Genomic DNA, 13,604 nt, shown 5'->3' with positions numbered 1-13,604 from the left:
CCCCTTCAAGCCAAAAGTGCCCGGGCTCTATTTCTTCCCCAGACCAGCCCTGCATGCTTTTAACCTCCCTCGTAGAAAGAGCCTGTCATATACTATAGCTTTTTGTTCATCGCCGGGCTTTCATACCGCAAGAGCGCGGTATGACTCACTGACGCTAATGGTAGGGGCTGCGGTCCCCTTTCCCTCTCCACATATTTCTAGAGACATCGGCTTCCTTTACTATTGTATATGCAAGTGGCGTGCATGCGAATCTGTCATATTGGCTCCCCCATGCAGAAAACCATGCAGGCAAGATGATTTGAAGAGCCAACATGCAGGGCGACCAGCAGGGGAGGGAGGGAGGAGGATGCAGCAAAGGGGCCAGTTGTCCTGGGCCCAGAGAGAGTGAGGACCCAGAATTGGGTCCCCCATTTCATTGTAGAAATGAATTGAGTGGGGGCCCTTTCAGATAAGATTTTCCTGGGCCCGGCCAAAGCGGTCAGTGGCCCTGCTAACGAGGCCTATACAGTACGACTGCTTCTATCTTCTCTCCACTCCAGTTGCTTCTCTCCAAAGCAAGCGGCCTCTCGCTTCTCTTCTCAGCAGTCCAGTCTACTGTGGGGTCGTGCTCGGCTACCCCGAGGGCACTCGAGTACATGCTCAGACACCAATTATCATTATGCGAAGTGACATCGCAAGAAACAGTCTGGAGCCGCGGTAAACACACTAACCAGTCAGGCTATTAAGTGTCTCGGCACAAGCATATCTCATAAGTGTGGCTCGCTGGCTGAATGGCTGGCTGGCTTGAGAGAGAGGGAGCCAAAGAGTGCCCATCAGGGCAATGCTATGCTAGGCTGCAATATGGCCAACATGCTCTCATCCTCCCACATCCCCTTTCATCCCTCTAGTGTAGGCTAGTGTCTGCTGGGCTTAGGGGTATCATGTAATGTCATCTGATATCAGTTGTTGCTTGTAGGCATAAAGTCTGGCAGTGAACTAATGTGTCATCACTCAGTCACAGTCTGTCTTCTTCTCCTCTATTTCTTACAAATTATGAAATTATCATTAAAAATATGATAAAGATGATTGTTTTGTACTGTGATCTCCCTTTAATTAAATCAGATGCAAACCATCTTGGACTTACAGTACCCCAATCACAGACAAGTGAGTTAGTGTTTTATACAGCGGTGTCCAGCCTTCTACTGTCACCTACAGTACCTGTACTACCAATGGCACAGTACAAAGGGAGGCAGGCCTGCTGATGCTGAAGCAGATGTACTTGTGGCATTGACCAGTCACAGGGCATAATTACGGAGTGGCAGCGCAGAGCCCCAAGAGTGCTGAATCAGCAGCAATCAGAGTGTTGGGGTGTCAAAGGGTCTAGGTGCCACCAGGGCTAGACTGGCCATCTGGCATAGCGGGCATTACCCCATATATACTGTATATATATATATAGGGCTGGACTGGCCATCTGGCATAGAAGGCATTTCCACGTGGGGCCTGCACCCTCATGGGCCCCTATTTTCAGAAATAAAAGAATACAATAATATAAATAGGCCTATATTTTTTTTTTTCATTAGGGGCCCACGAGGGTGCAGAGCCCACCTTTGAGTCAGTTCTGTGTCGCTAATTATGAGGGGGGGGTCGTATTTCTTCCCCAGCCCAGCCCTGGGTGCCACACACCGCACGTCACCTCAGCCGCCCCGGGTGACACATCGGCGAAACAGATGGTCCATCAATGTCAGAAAGTGCTGGAACAAGCTAGCGAGGCAGCTAGGCGGCCTGTAGGCTACTGTGGAAAACACTGCAGTATACTGTAGCTCTCTGAAATTACTTTGGGGACTGATGAGGGTTTTTTTGGTGGTGGTTGTGCTCATGGCCGCTGACATCTTTGGCTGGGCCCGGGACAAAGACATCTGAAAGGGCCCCAAACCCAATCAATACAATATAATGAGGATCCATTTCTGGGCCTCCTCTCTCCCTGGGCCCGGGACATGTGACCTCTTTGTCCCCCCCTGTCGGCTTCCCTGGTTGTGCTCATGGCAATCAACATGTAAAGTCATTAACCTTGACTTATTTCAATCAGGAAACAATGTTGGATAAACTGTGTGAATTAGAGTATGAGAGCCAATGGGGCGATTATTGAAATAGAAAGCCATATATCAGATAAAGTGTGCTATTGAGTCTTATGATGGGACTTGAGGCATTCAGAGGCTGTATACAGAAGCTAAAATAAGCACTGCTGTTAATTATTTTTTGAAAAATGAGATGTAGTGCGAGACTTGTGTGTGCCACCCGGTCTTTATGAGAGAAAACAGAGAACTGGCTGAGAAAGAGAGGGAGTGAGAGAGAGAGAAAGAGAGAGAGAGAGACAGAGAGAGAGAGAGAGAGAGAGAGAGAGAGAGAGAGAGAGAGAGAGAGAGAGAGAGAGAGAGAGAGAGAGAGAGAAGGCAGGAGAGAGAGAGAGATAGAGAGATTAACTTTAAGCCAGGGCTAAGGACAGCCGTGACATTTTAAACACCAGGAACATTTCATTTTAAGAGAGCAATAAAGATATGTACAACAACAAATGATGACAGCCCTGTAGCCTGTGGTGAAGTAGAGGGAAAAACTGGAAATTAAGACAATTGAACGAAGTACAGTCATGACAGCAGGTTGAACCCTATTCAGACTGGGCTTTTTAGGCATTCCTGGGCCTGGAATACAGGAACGGAACGGAATACAGTAAGACTACGAAACTTGTGGGAGATGATCTACATATGGACATCTATGGATAACATAATTTTTGTGTAATTATCTGGTATTATGACGTCATTATGACATCATTATCTTATTATGCCCAAAATCTTGCCATAATGTATTTTCCATCAAATTTAGCTAATGCACTTACATTTTAATGATTATGCTTTTTATGGTTATGCTTCAAACCACTTAAATGCTCACAGAGTTGTCTGATGCTAATGGAAATAACAAAAAAATATGAAAATATATGGCGTCATAGATATGGTAAAGTGATTTTTGGTCAGACAAACCTGTCAGAAAACCGTTGCCATGGCAACGACAAAAATGATAAACCTAATCTTTTGGTACTTAACTGTAGCCAACTAAATGTTAGGAAAAGTCACAAAGTTTCGTAGTCATATCTTAAGTCGTTAAGGAATTATACAACATCAAAGTTGGTGCGGGCACTTTTATCTCTCCCCCCCCCCCAGTCTGGATAGGGTTAACACTGAAATCCATACTTGTCTGCCAGGAGGTGAGGTTCAAGGCATTTGCCAGGGAGGTAAGCTGCCAACTTATTTACAAACTTGTAACCCCTCTACGCCATACCAGCATGTAACATTTCGCACCGATTCATTTTCAGCACCACGGACAGAGACAGTGTGCCTCCTGAGTAGCCGTCTGCATATGTGTAGCCTGAATGTTGATGTGTGTGTGTGTGTGTGTTTGTGTTTGTTTCAATGGTGTTTCTTTATTTTAATTCATTGGCTCATTTCATAGAGCCGTTACCTTCATGAACATTAATATGCATAGTATGAAAAACAGCAAGGGGTAGCATCACTTCATTCCAATCCTTGCTATAAACTTTTTTGTCTGCTTGTTTCACTGTCAGCTTATTTCTCATGTGCATTCTGTAGGTCAACAGCTCCACATTCTTGAAGGAGAAAATTAGTCCTAATAACTCTGGCCGCAAAAAGCATTATTAACAAGATTGCGCTGTAAATTTGAATCCTTGCCAATAGGATGCATAGCAATCACAGCAACTTATAGGCCCTACATACACCAGTTGTACATTAATGTGCTCTGGCATGCAAATCCATGCCCTGTGGTGTTTACCTGCATGTAATGACCATGACCAATAACGTTACCTGCCTGATACACACAGATGATCAATAGCGTTAGCTTGGCAGATATCCGTACACCAAGCCAGCTGTAAGTCAAGATAAGCCCCAACATCACCATGAGCAATCCCCAAATCCACTGGAGCTCAGCCAGTTAACATGGCACTGCAGGGGAGGCAGCCTTCTCGCGTCATGCGTCTGCTGCTGCAAAGTGGAGTATAGATGAAGAGGCATGGGTGCCGCGAGGGGGGGAAAGGTGTTACAGATTCTAAGGGCCCAACAGCATTGACAGGGCCCCTGGAAGGATGCTGATAACATAATTTGTCATTTTGGGGGCCCAAAATTTGAATCTTTCATGGGGCCCAATTTTTTTAGCGGCGCCCCTGGAAGAGGGGAAAACAGAAAGTGATCACAACAAATCAGTGCTGGACTGGGACTAGGAACGCAAAACGGCCCAGGCATTTTTGGCATAGTAGACCAGGCCCCTGCTTTTCTACAAAATCATGATTTGTTTATACTGTAGCTCAGTCCACTGTGTCTATATTAAATACATAGATGGACCAGTGGAACACCCCATCTAAATTTAGGGCTCGTCAGTCACTGGAAACAGTAAATAACAGCATTGACTATCGAGGATTGTTGGCCCACCGGGACAATGCCCTGTATAGTATACCAGATTACCCGTCCAGCCCTGGACCGAATCACTGCTGCAGTTACAATTTCATCTTCAAAATGTTTTTATTTATTTTTGAAGGCAGCCTTTGAATATGCTGAGGCGAGACGACCATGTTTTGATCGCCTGTGAATGCATCATGTCACTTTATGGATGCAACCCTTTAGCATCCTATATATTTTTTCCCCTCAGCATAAAAACACAGTTTTCAGAAATTCTGATTGAAGTTGATATGTTAACCCGCTGACTTATTTATTCACTGGCTGTCACATCATATCCTTATGGATATCATTACAGCCTGTGAAAATATCAAAGATGTTTTGACTGCAATCTAAGCAAATGATTGGAAGAACATGATCAGTTAAGTGCTGATTGGAAGCATCCAGTTCTGACTGCAGGACCTAAACTGTGAAGGGAGGTTAGATGACCACCATCATTTCCAACTCATGCCCTCCTCTTAATCATAAACACAAACACGGAAAATTTCCATTTAAATGCTAATGTCGTAATCTGTTAAGTCATCCGTTGCCATATTTAGATCAAAACAGCCCCCCACACCCACTGCTACTTCCAGGGCCGCTGTTTGGCTGGGCCCAGGAAAAAGTCATCTGATTTGGACCCTCCCTCCCAATACAAACAATGTAATGGGGACCCAATTCTGGGGCCACCTCTCTCCCTGACCCTGACCAGGCCTGACCATTTCCCATCACTTAAATGGTGCCTAATTCTGGTTTCAAAGCATGTGTGTGAGCTGTGAGCTGTAGGGAAGCGTATGTGGGGTCGATCGGCGGGATGAGAGCTCTCACACTTTGCCATCATCACTTCCGAGCACACGCAGAGCAGTCGGGGCAAATGAAAAAATTCAGTGTGTCATCAATTATGCATAACCACACAAATACTTCAGATGGCTAACAGAATCCCTTTGATGTGCCTTAATGTGTTCACCACAAGTCACACGAAAAAAGAGTGCCTCTGGATTTGTTAACAAATAAATAAATACATTAAAAAAACAGAATCACCAAATTTCTGTTTCCAGTCTGCCGCTGATGCCCATGACAGTTAAAACCACAGGTAAGTGGTAAGTGCACATTGCACTCACACATAAATCCTTCCCACAACATTCAAGTGATTCCTCTCAGTCTCAACCCTTCCTCCACATATATCTCTCACAGACCTATTTACTTGTCAACCGCAACCTGCCACTACATGGCAAGCCAAGAAAAAAAAAAATAACACAAAATTGCCAAGGGAGGGCATTCAAATGGCAAGTGAAGCATCTCACTATCTGCCAATAGTCTACAGGTTTGGGAGAATGTGTCTACTGTGAAGTCTGCCCAACTGTTCATTCTTGAAAGGGTTAATGATTTCCCATAACACCATGTGTATTCAGTCAGATAACCCCTCCAAAGCTCCGCTATCTGTCCTCCCCAGGCCGTTTCATGTGAGGCTGTGAAAAATCGACTCTGTCGGAGACAAACAAAAACACTAGGACTCATAAAAGGCCACACAAAAACATCTCAATAGAAATCTTTTAACGGATGTATGAAAGCAATAAGGCTGATGGTGTGTCACTAATGGACCTTCAAAGGATCTCCTAAACAGAATGTGAGAGGAAAAAGATCACGTGTGTGTACACACATACACACACCCACAGAGAAAGGGGGTGGGGGTTCAAAAAGAGTATCAGAGTAAAGTGACAGCAGGGTGGGAAGAGTCCTGGAGGTTGAACTTTGACGGTCTGTGTTGTATTTCCATTTTGTGGCCGGCACATTGCTGTGATATTCATCTTTATACTTCACAGAATATTACACAACTTCCTGATCTGCCATCGTAATTAATGGTTCAGTTCTAAAATCCTACAGTAATGTATGTTTGACTAATGATGTTTTCCCCTTCATTAAAGTTTTTTAGACTTGTGTTCTATTTCTAAAATGACAACACTGAGTAAAATGTATGCCCTGTAAAACACCTAAATTATATGGTCTCTTCAAAGCACATCCATCACAGCTTACATAACTTCTTGGCCTAAGATGTATAGTTCATAAACAAACATTAACACTGAATTAATATACATAGGTTATAAATTATGGAATACTGTGACATATTACAAGACATATCGGTCTTTAACTTCAAAAGGCGGATTTTTTTTGTCCTAATTTCCGCAAGTTGAAAAACTCCAGATTGATTGTACAAAAAAAGAGTAGGAAGCAGTGGAAATGGACAAAAATATTAGGAATGCATACTAGCTCATTATAACATTACATTACAATACATTACATTACATTAGTATTTAGCAGACGACTTTGTTCAAAGAGACTTACAAGGAGAGTATACTCATACTTGTACTCATCAAACACTTGCCGATACCAGACACTGCTACTGCTACTGCACAAAACAATGCAATATCTCATCATGCTCTGTTGACTTGAAAGCAGCATGGGAAAAAAGCGTCGCCTCATACATTCACGACATTTCAATTTACATGTAAATGGACAATCAAACAAATGCTATGCATCATTGTCATTGTTTGTTGGGGGTAAACGTATTGGTACTCAATATCAGCAAATACAGATATTAATGTATTTGCACTCGTATCGGTTTTGTATTTGTGACTCTGCCCACATACGGTAGGCTGTACACCACATACCAGATCACTATTTCTATGAAAATGGAATTGTAGCCTGCATGTCCTATGTCCTTTCAATGTTTATGATCAGCTCTAAATTAACACCAGCCAACCTGCCAAATGCTGGTGAAATTTCAGTTTGGCTGGTAGAAAAGACCAACTTTCTAGCCACTTTGACCCATTAGTAAGTGTGGACATCTACTAGCCCTTTTGTCTGGGGATGAAAAAAGTTAACCCTTTCATGCAGACACCATGAAAAAAATGTGCAAGATTTTTTATATATTGATTTTCTCACTCATAATGGAGCTAATATGAAGAATCTTTTGGAATTTTTCAAAAATCTCTTTTGATGTGGAAGTTATTTTACTGTCCACATATGTGGACACTGCGCATCAAAGGAGTGAAAAGTTATATAGGCCTATACTGTATTTCAAGTTCAAATTAAGCTGTTTTATTCATTTTTATGGTGTTTTATGCTATATAACAACACAATATAACACTTTAACACCATATATCACTGTAATTAACCAACAACAAAAACATAGGCCTATATATAAAAATAGCATTGTTTATATATAGGCCGTAGGGTGACAGCCCTTTTCGTTCAACCTCGCTCCACAGCTTCCGAACAGCAGGTCCCTTAGATGATGAAACGACCAAAGCTATGTTCAACTTACCGTGAAATGTCCGCTTCATGTAATCGTGCACGTAATTAAAACGGTGACATTTTAGTAAGAAATCTTACCCTCTGTAGGGAATGACGATTTTTACGTCACTGGACACCATGTGACCGTTTTAAACCAATCACGTAGCCGATTTACGGCGAAAAAGTGGCAAGCCGTTTGAAAAACTGAAAATAATGACAAGCCGTCTGTCTGACCTACCTGTAAGAATCTCCTAAAATACCCTTTGGAAGAGGCTATATAATAACAATTATCAAAAATAATACTCGTGCCTACATTTCTGGATTGGGACAAATTCTAAATAAATAATAAATAATGCTTTATTTACTGAACAAAGCATAATTATGCTATTGACATTTCATACTGTGGATTTGAGCAATTAATGGAAACAATTGCAATAAGTAGGCTATAGATAACCCAGGCTATTGATAACCCTCTAAGTGATTGTAACTCCAAACAGTGCTTTGTTTATAGCACCAACAACTATTGTGCAAGTGGATGATAAGGTTACCTTTTCATGTTCACATTTAATAACAATTATCAAAAATAATACTCATGCATATATCTCTGGATTGGGATAAGTTCTAAATAAATCATAAACAGTGCTTTATTTACAGCACAAGGCACAATTTTGCAATTGACATTTCATACTGTGGTTTTGAGCAATTAATGGAAACAATTACAATAAGTAGGCTATAGATAACACAGGCTATTGATAACCCTCTAAGTGATTGTAACAGTGCTTTGTTTATAGCACCAACAACTATTATACAAGTGGATGATAAGGTTACCTTTTCATATTCACATTAATAAATGGAAATAATGTAATGATCAATGATAAGGACCATTCAGGTATTCATGTATTCATTTATTCACTAATAACTATACAACAAATAAAAAAATCAAAACAAGTGGCATACACATGAACCGGCATTTTCATGAACTGTGTGAAAGCATCCAGGTACACATCTTTTGCGCATGCCACAGCAAATGACTTCAGTGAGATTGAAGTTTACTGCAGTTGGGGGCCATGGGCATGACATGCCAGGACTGTGACTAAGCAGCCTCTTCAAAAGCAAAGCTGCTGTGTAAAGTGTCCGTGTCTCCTCTGCTGTGGTTGGTTGCTTTGACTTCCTCCTTTCTGTGTCGCTGTCTGTCTGGCTCATTTCGCTGGACTGAGTCGTCTCCGCACCTGATGGTAACAAGTCCAAGACTGCATTCGTCGACAAGTTCTCAGCAAAAACCAGTTCAGATGTGTTGCGTTTGGCGGGGGTGTGGAACACTAGCTGAGGAAAATCACGACTGAGCCTCTTCTTCAATATATCCTGTCTGTAAACACAAATCAACAAAAAAGAGGCATATCAGTACAAGCATAGTGGGGCTTCATGTAGTCGCTGATATGCAATAGCCACCCTCACACATTAACTCGGAGTGAATAAATAATATTGGTGGAGTTTACTTGCTATGCAACAGATATAATACCAAGTATTCCCAAGGGAAGCACATACTGTAACGAACATCACACTATCAAGAATACTGCCATCCTCCTTATTTCAAAATATTACAAGTACAGTATGTGCAGATGACAAGCAGAGTGTTAGAGAATAATTTCAGTCAATTTCAACATGCAGTTGTAATGCTCACACTACCCTGGACGTGTCAGTACTAGAGATTTTTTTTTCTTCTTCTTCAGCCTTTTCCGAGATTCTGGTCATTGTAATGAGGGCAGCGCTTTGTTTACATTTCAAAAAACATTTTTATTTATTCCCAAAAACATCCAAAAGGTTATACAACATCAGCCGACAACTAGCAAACAGCGACACCCTTTAAATATTTGGAGTAGGCCTATGTTGTAAACAATGTAAACAAATGCTGCCCCCATTAGAATAGCTCATATCTCGGTAAGGGCTGAGCCGAAAAATGTGCCATCACCGGGTACTGACAAGTTAAGGGTATGAGCAATACAACAGCATATTGAAATTGACTGAAGTGGTCCTTTAAGTCACATGCGTGAACTTTACCTCGTAATACACTGACTTGCAATTACCTGTAGGTTGAAGCATCAACACCTTTACTTGACTGCACAAGGGCAATAAAGGCCTTCCTCAGTTGGCTCATCCTCAGCACCTATTGGTTGATCAGTAGCCTTTAGCGGATTACCCTCTCGCAGAATAACTTGTAGCTCAGATCAAATGTTGGCCCAATCCTTACAAAAATATAGAAGAAGATGTGTGTTGTGAGAGCTTTCTTTGTGAGATCCATGTTGTGAGAACAAACTGTCTCAATCATAGGACACACATTGTACTGTGTTTCTATATAAAATTAAGATTGACTTACTGTTCTTTCTCTGCTCTGACAGGCTCACTCAAAAACCTTGTGTACTCTCTGTAGCAACTTCTGTGGTACTGCACCTCCAGAGCCACACAGTCTCTGTCCTTGATGTGAATGAGGATGCTCTTGGCTTCCTTTACTTCAGCTGCTTCCTGCAACTTGCCTTGTACAAAAGAAAAGAAAAAAGAATGAATAAATAGACAGGCAAACAATTAGACATTTTTCCTGGTGGAGTGGTATTGTAAAAAAAAAAAAAATGGCGATGGGTGTTGCACCTCCCAAAAAAGCATTCCGTAGCCTCTTACTGCAGTGCAGATGGGGTTGCCAGCGGGCTTATTCACTATTTGCTGAAAACTACATCATAACAACATTGCTATGACAGTGCAGAGTAACAGATTAAGACATACATATTAAAATTTTGGTGACAGTAAGGTTATAACATAGGTGCTGTGCTAAGGGGTTAAGCACACAGATGTACAGCACAGCCAGGACACACCTCTTGAGCCTGGTCACTGAGGCTGCCCAGGGACAGAAGCGGAAAAATCCCAAGTGTACAAGTGAGAGAGGGGGGCAGTGGGGGGTAGGGGAATGGCACGGGGGATGGGATGGCAGAAGCAGTGTCTTAACCAGACAGGCCATCAGGCTGAGGAGCCACATTTCTGAACAGATATTCAGAGTCATGCTTTGACATCCATATAAACATACCCTATCCTATTTAAGACAAAGTGTGATTCATTTAAACATCTAAAACCTAAAACACTGGGGGTACTATAGGCATGGGGATGTTTTGCAGGCTATTGGAATGTAATTTCACACATAACACATTATGCCAATTCACACGTGCATTCATATTAGAATTAGACAAAAAAAACAATGATTGTGCAGCAGTGTGGGCTAGATAGTCAGTCAACTTCTACTAACATCTGTGTGTGTGTGTGTGTGTGTGTGTGTGTGTGTGTGTGTGTGTGTGTGTGTGTGTGTGATTTGGGGGATGGGATGCATTCGCATAGACTGTGTGGTGGGGGTGAGAGTAATCTTACCTGCGGTTAAAGTCTGTGTTTTCGTTCTCTTTGACGTCTGGTCTCGTGATGGCCAAGCTTGATCTGGATCGCAGTTTCCTGGTCGGAGTGGTGGTCACAGCCGATAAAGCGGAGGTAGCCTGGCTAGTTCGGGGGTCTTGTTGGCCATCTCCCCTCTCTGCCTCTCGCAAGACACGCCGTGTGACTCGTTCAATTTCCCGCTTGTCAATAAACCTCCGGTAGCATGTGGGATGGAGAGCCGCATCCTCGGGAATTTCGTCAAACTCCAACTCAATACATTGCTTAAAATGTTCTGCTACGTCTCTGCACTCACCCTTCAATTCTAGCCGCTGCCGAAAATTTCGATATGTATTCCACCGTATATTGGTGAAATTCCGTGTTTCTTAATGCTTGACCGAAGATATATGCATGTAACACAACTTGCGTTTCGAAGATGTCTTTTTTTGTACATTTTCGGTCGAGATTTCGTCTTCCTCGGTAGGCTACTACTCGACCAGCTCCTTCGGTAGCCATGCTACTTCCGTTTACTCCTCATCTCAGCTGACATAGCAGTTAGCTGATTCGTTCCTTCTGATGACGCTTCAACCGTGGCACCTCTCGAGGCGAAAAGTATTATTACGCCGGCCGAATATCTACATACGCCTCGGAGACAGTAGTTCGTCATTACACGTTGCGAATTTGAATAGCCTTGCAGTGCGGACTATTCCGAACAGAGGTTTTAAATCCTCTATATAAGTCTTTCTTTTTTATGAACTGAATGTCTGTTTGTTCGGAGGCTGTGGAGCGAAGTTCGGTTTCTGAAGCACTTTTCGAGGGTCACCTTCCGGCCTAATAGGCGGTCATAGAAAAATATGTGGGAAATTCTTATTGCATGCAAGAAGACAGCCAATGCTGGTGAACAAAAAGCTCAGTTTGATTCAGCATGTACTCTAGCTCAATCTTACATCATTTATGTTGTCCCTGTATAAAAGGTAATGTGAAATTTGCCTCCAGACACATGCGTTCTGTAGTCATTCATCAGCATTTTCAAGTATTTTCTGTGAAAAAATAGTGTTAAATAGACCTCCTATTATAAATGCAAGTTATTTTACTTACTTTCCATGTTACTATATGTAATATTACAACATTATATGACACTTACACATTATATATTACAGTATTTAACGAACAAAGATGAAAAAAAGAAAAAAAACTGTCAATTTAGCAATATTTACATACACAGCTATGGCAAGATTTGTGGGGAAACCTTGTTGCATGTGGAAAAAAAACTTCAATTCTGATGAAGACAGATCTGTATTTGATTCAGCATGTATTCTAGCTCATTCCTACATCATTTGTGTCATTTTGTGGTGAAAGAAACCCGAAATATGCCTATAGACACGTGCGTGAAACACTAATTTTAGGTAGTTTTTCTTGAATTTATTAAATTAAAAGTGTTAAAATGTGTTAAATATGTTAAAAATAATTTATTTTCACACTATAATCATTATAAATGCTCATAACATTAAGTATTTGCCCAAAATGAGCAGAATATTCTCACGGTAATCATAAATAATATGTTTATCATTAGACTCCCTTGATGCGCAACGTCCACATACGTGGACAGTAGCTTTATATTGTATAAAAACCTACCTTTATTGTAAATTTGGATTTTAACAACATAGACTTCTCAAGTGAACTGTACTAAACATCATAATATTTTTTAAAACCTGAAATTGCCCTTTGGTGTGGTTGATTTTCAGATATAAACATGCTTGTTATGGTCATAATTCACATCGGTGGATTTCTTAGATTGATGATGTCATCAAACACTTAATATTTAGTGCAAAAAGTTATAATTGCTGTTAAAGTATTGTAATGAACCTCATGGTACTTCCCATATACAATTTGGAAAAAAATAACCACTATTTACCTATCTAAAGTGGGGTTAGAATTACTGTCCACGTATGTGGACACCGTGCATGAAAGGGTTAATGTACAGCCCTGTTTATGATTATACATGGGAATGGGTGCTACTGCAAAAAAGCGGTATCATTATTCTGTGGGTGTATCATTCCAAAGGGTTATGTTAACTCCGGGTGACAGCCTGATAACAGTAATGAGATTCAGTCTGATTCGCAGATGGTAATTTTCACATGATGGAGAGTGGACTGCAGTCCTTGACTGTAAAAAGAACCTTCCATTAACACCATTTATGAAAATCTTTGTTCTTCGTCATGTAGGACGAATGGTATTCACATTACATACAGTATAGGCCTACTGTTATATAGATTCATCCACAGTTATAAAACCTTTTCATAGTCAGAGACATTAGTAGTATACTCCAAAAACAAGCAAAACACAACAAACAAAAAAGCAGTTTGTAAATATCTGAAATGTAGCACTTCAGGCACTGACAAAACAAATGCGCTCCCTGTCTGATTCTGCATA

General features: G+C 41.4%; 1 long non-coding RNA gene across 2 annotated transcripts; it reads right to left on the bottom strand.

Annotated features, from left to right (window-relative positions):
- Window positions 1–8,658: 8,658 nt before the first annotated feature.
- LOC134445463 (uncharacterized) lies at window positions 8,659–11,214 on the bottom strand. 2 transcript variants are annotated; one of them, XR_010034267.1, is made up of 4 exons: window positions 11,175–11,214; window positions 10,141–10,297; window positions 9,851–10,009; window positions 8,659–9,132 (listed from the first exon to the last, which is right to left on the bottom strand). It is a non-coding gene; the product is annotated as an uncharacterized LOC134445463 (long non-coding RNA). The 2 variants fall into 2 exon arrangements; XR_010034266.1 differs by lacking the exon at window positions 11,175–11,214 and having other exon boundaries at window positions 10,141–10,824.
- Between the last annotated feature and the right edge of the window lie 2,390 nt (window positions 11,215–13,604).

The sequence above is a fragment of the Engraulis encrasicolus genome, chromosome 3, assembly GCF_034702125.1.
Source record: "Engraulis encrasicolus isolate BLACKSEA-1 chromosome 3, IST_EnEncr_1.0, whole genome shotgun sequence".
NCBI lineage: Eukaryota > Metazoa > Chordata > Actinopteri > Clupeiformes > Engraulidae > Engraulis > Engraulis encrasicolus.
This window is presented reverse-complemented; position numbering and strand designations above follow the sequence as displayed.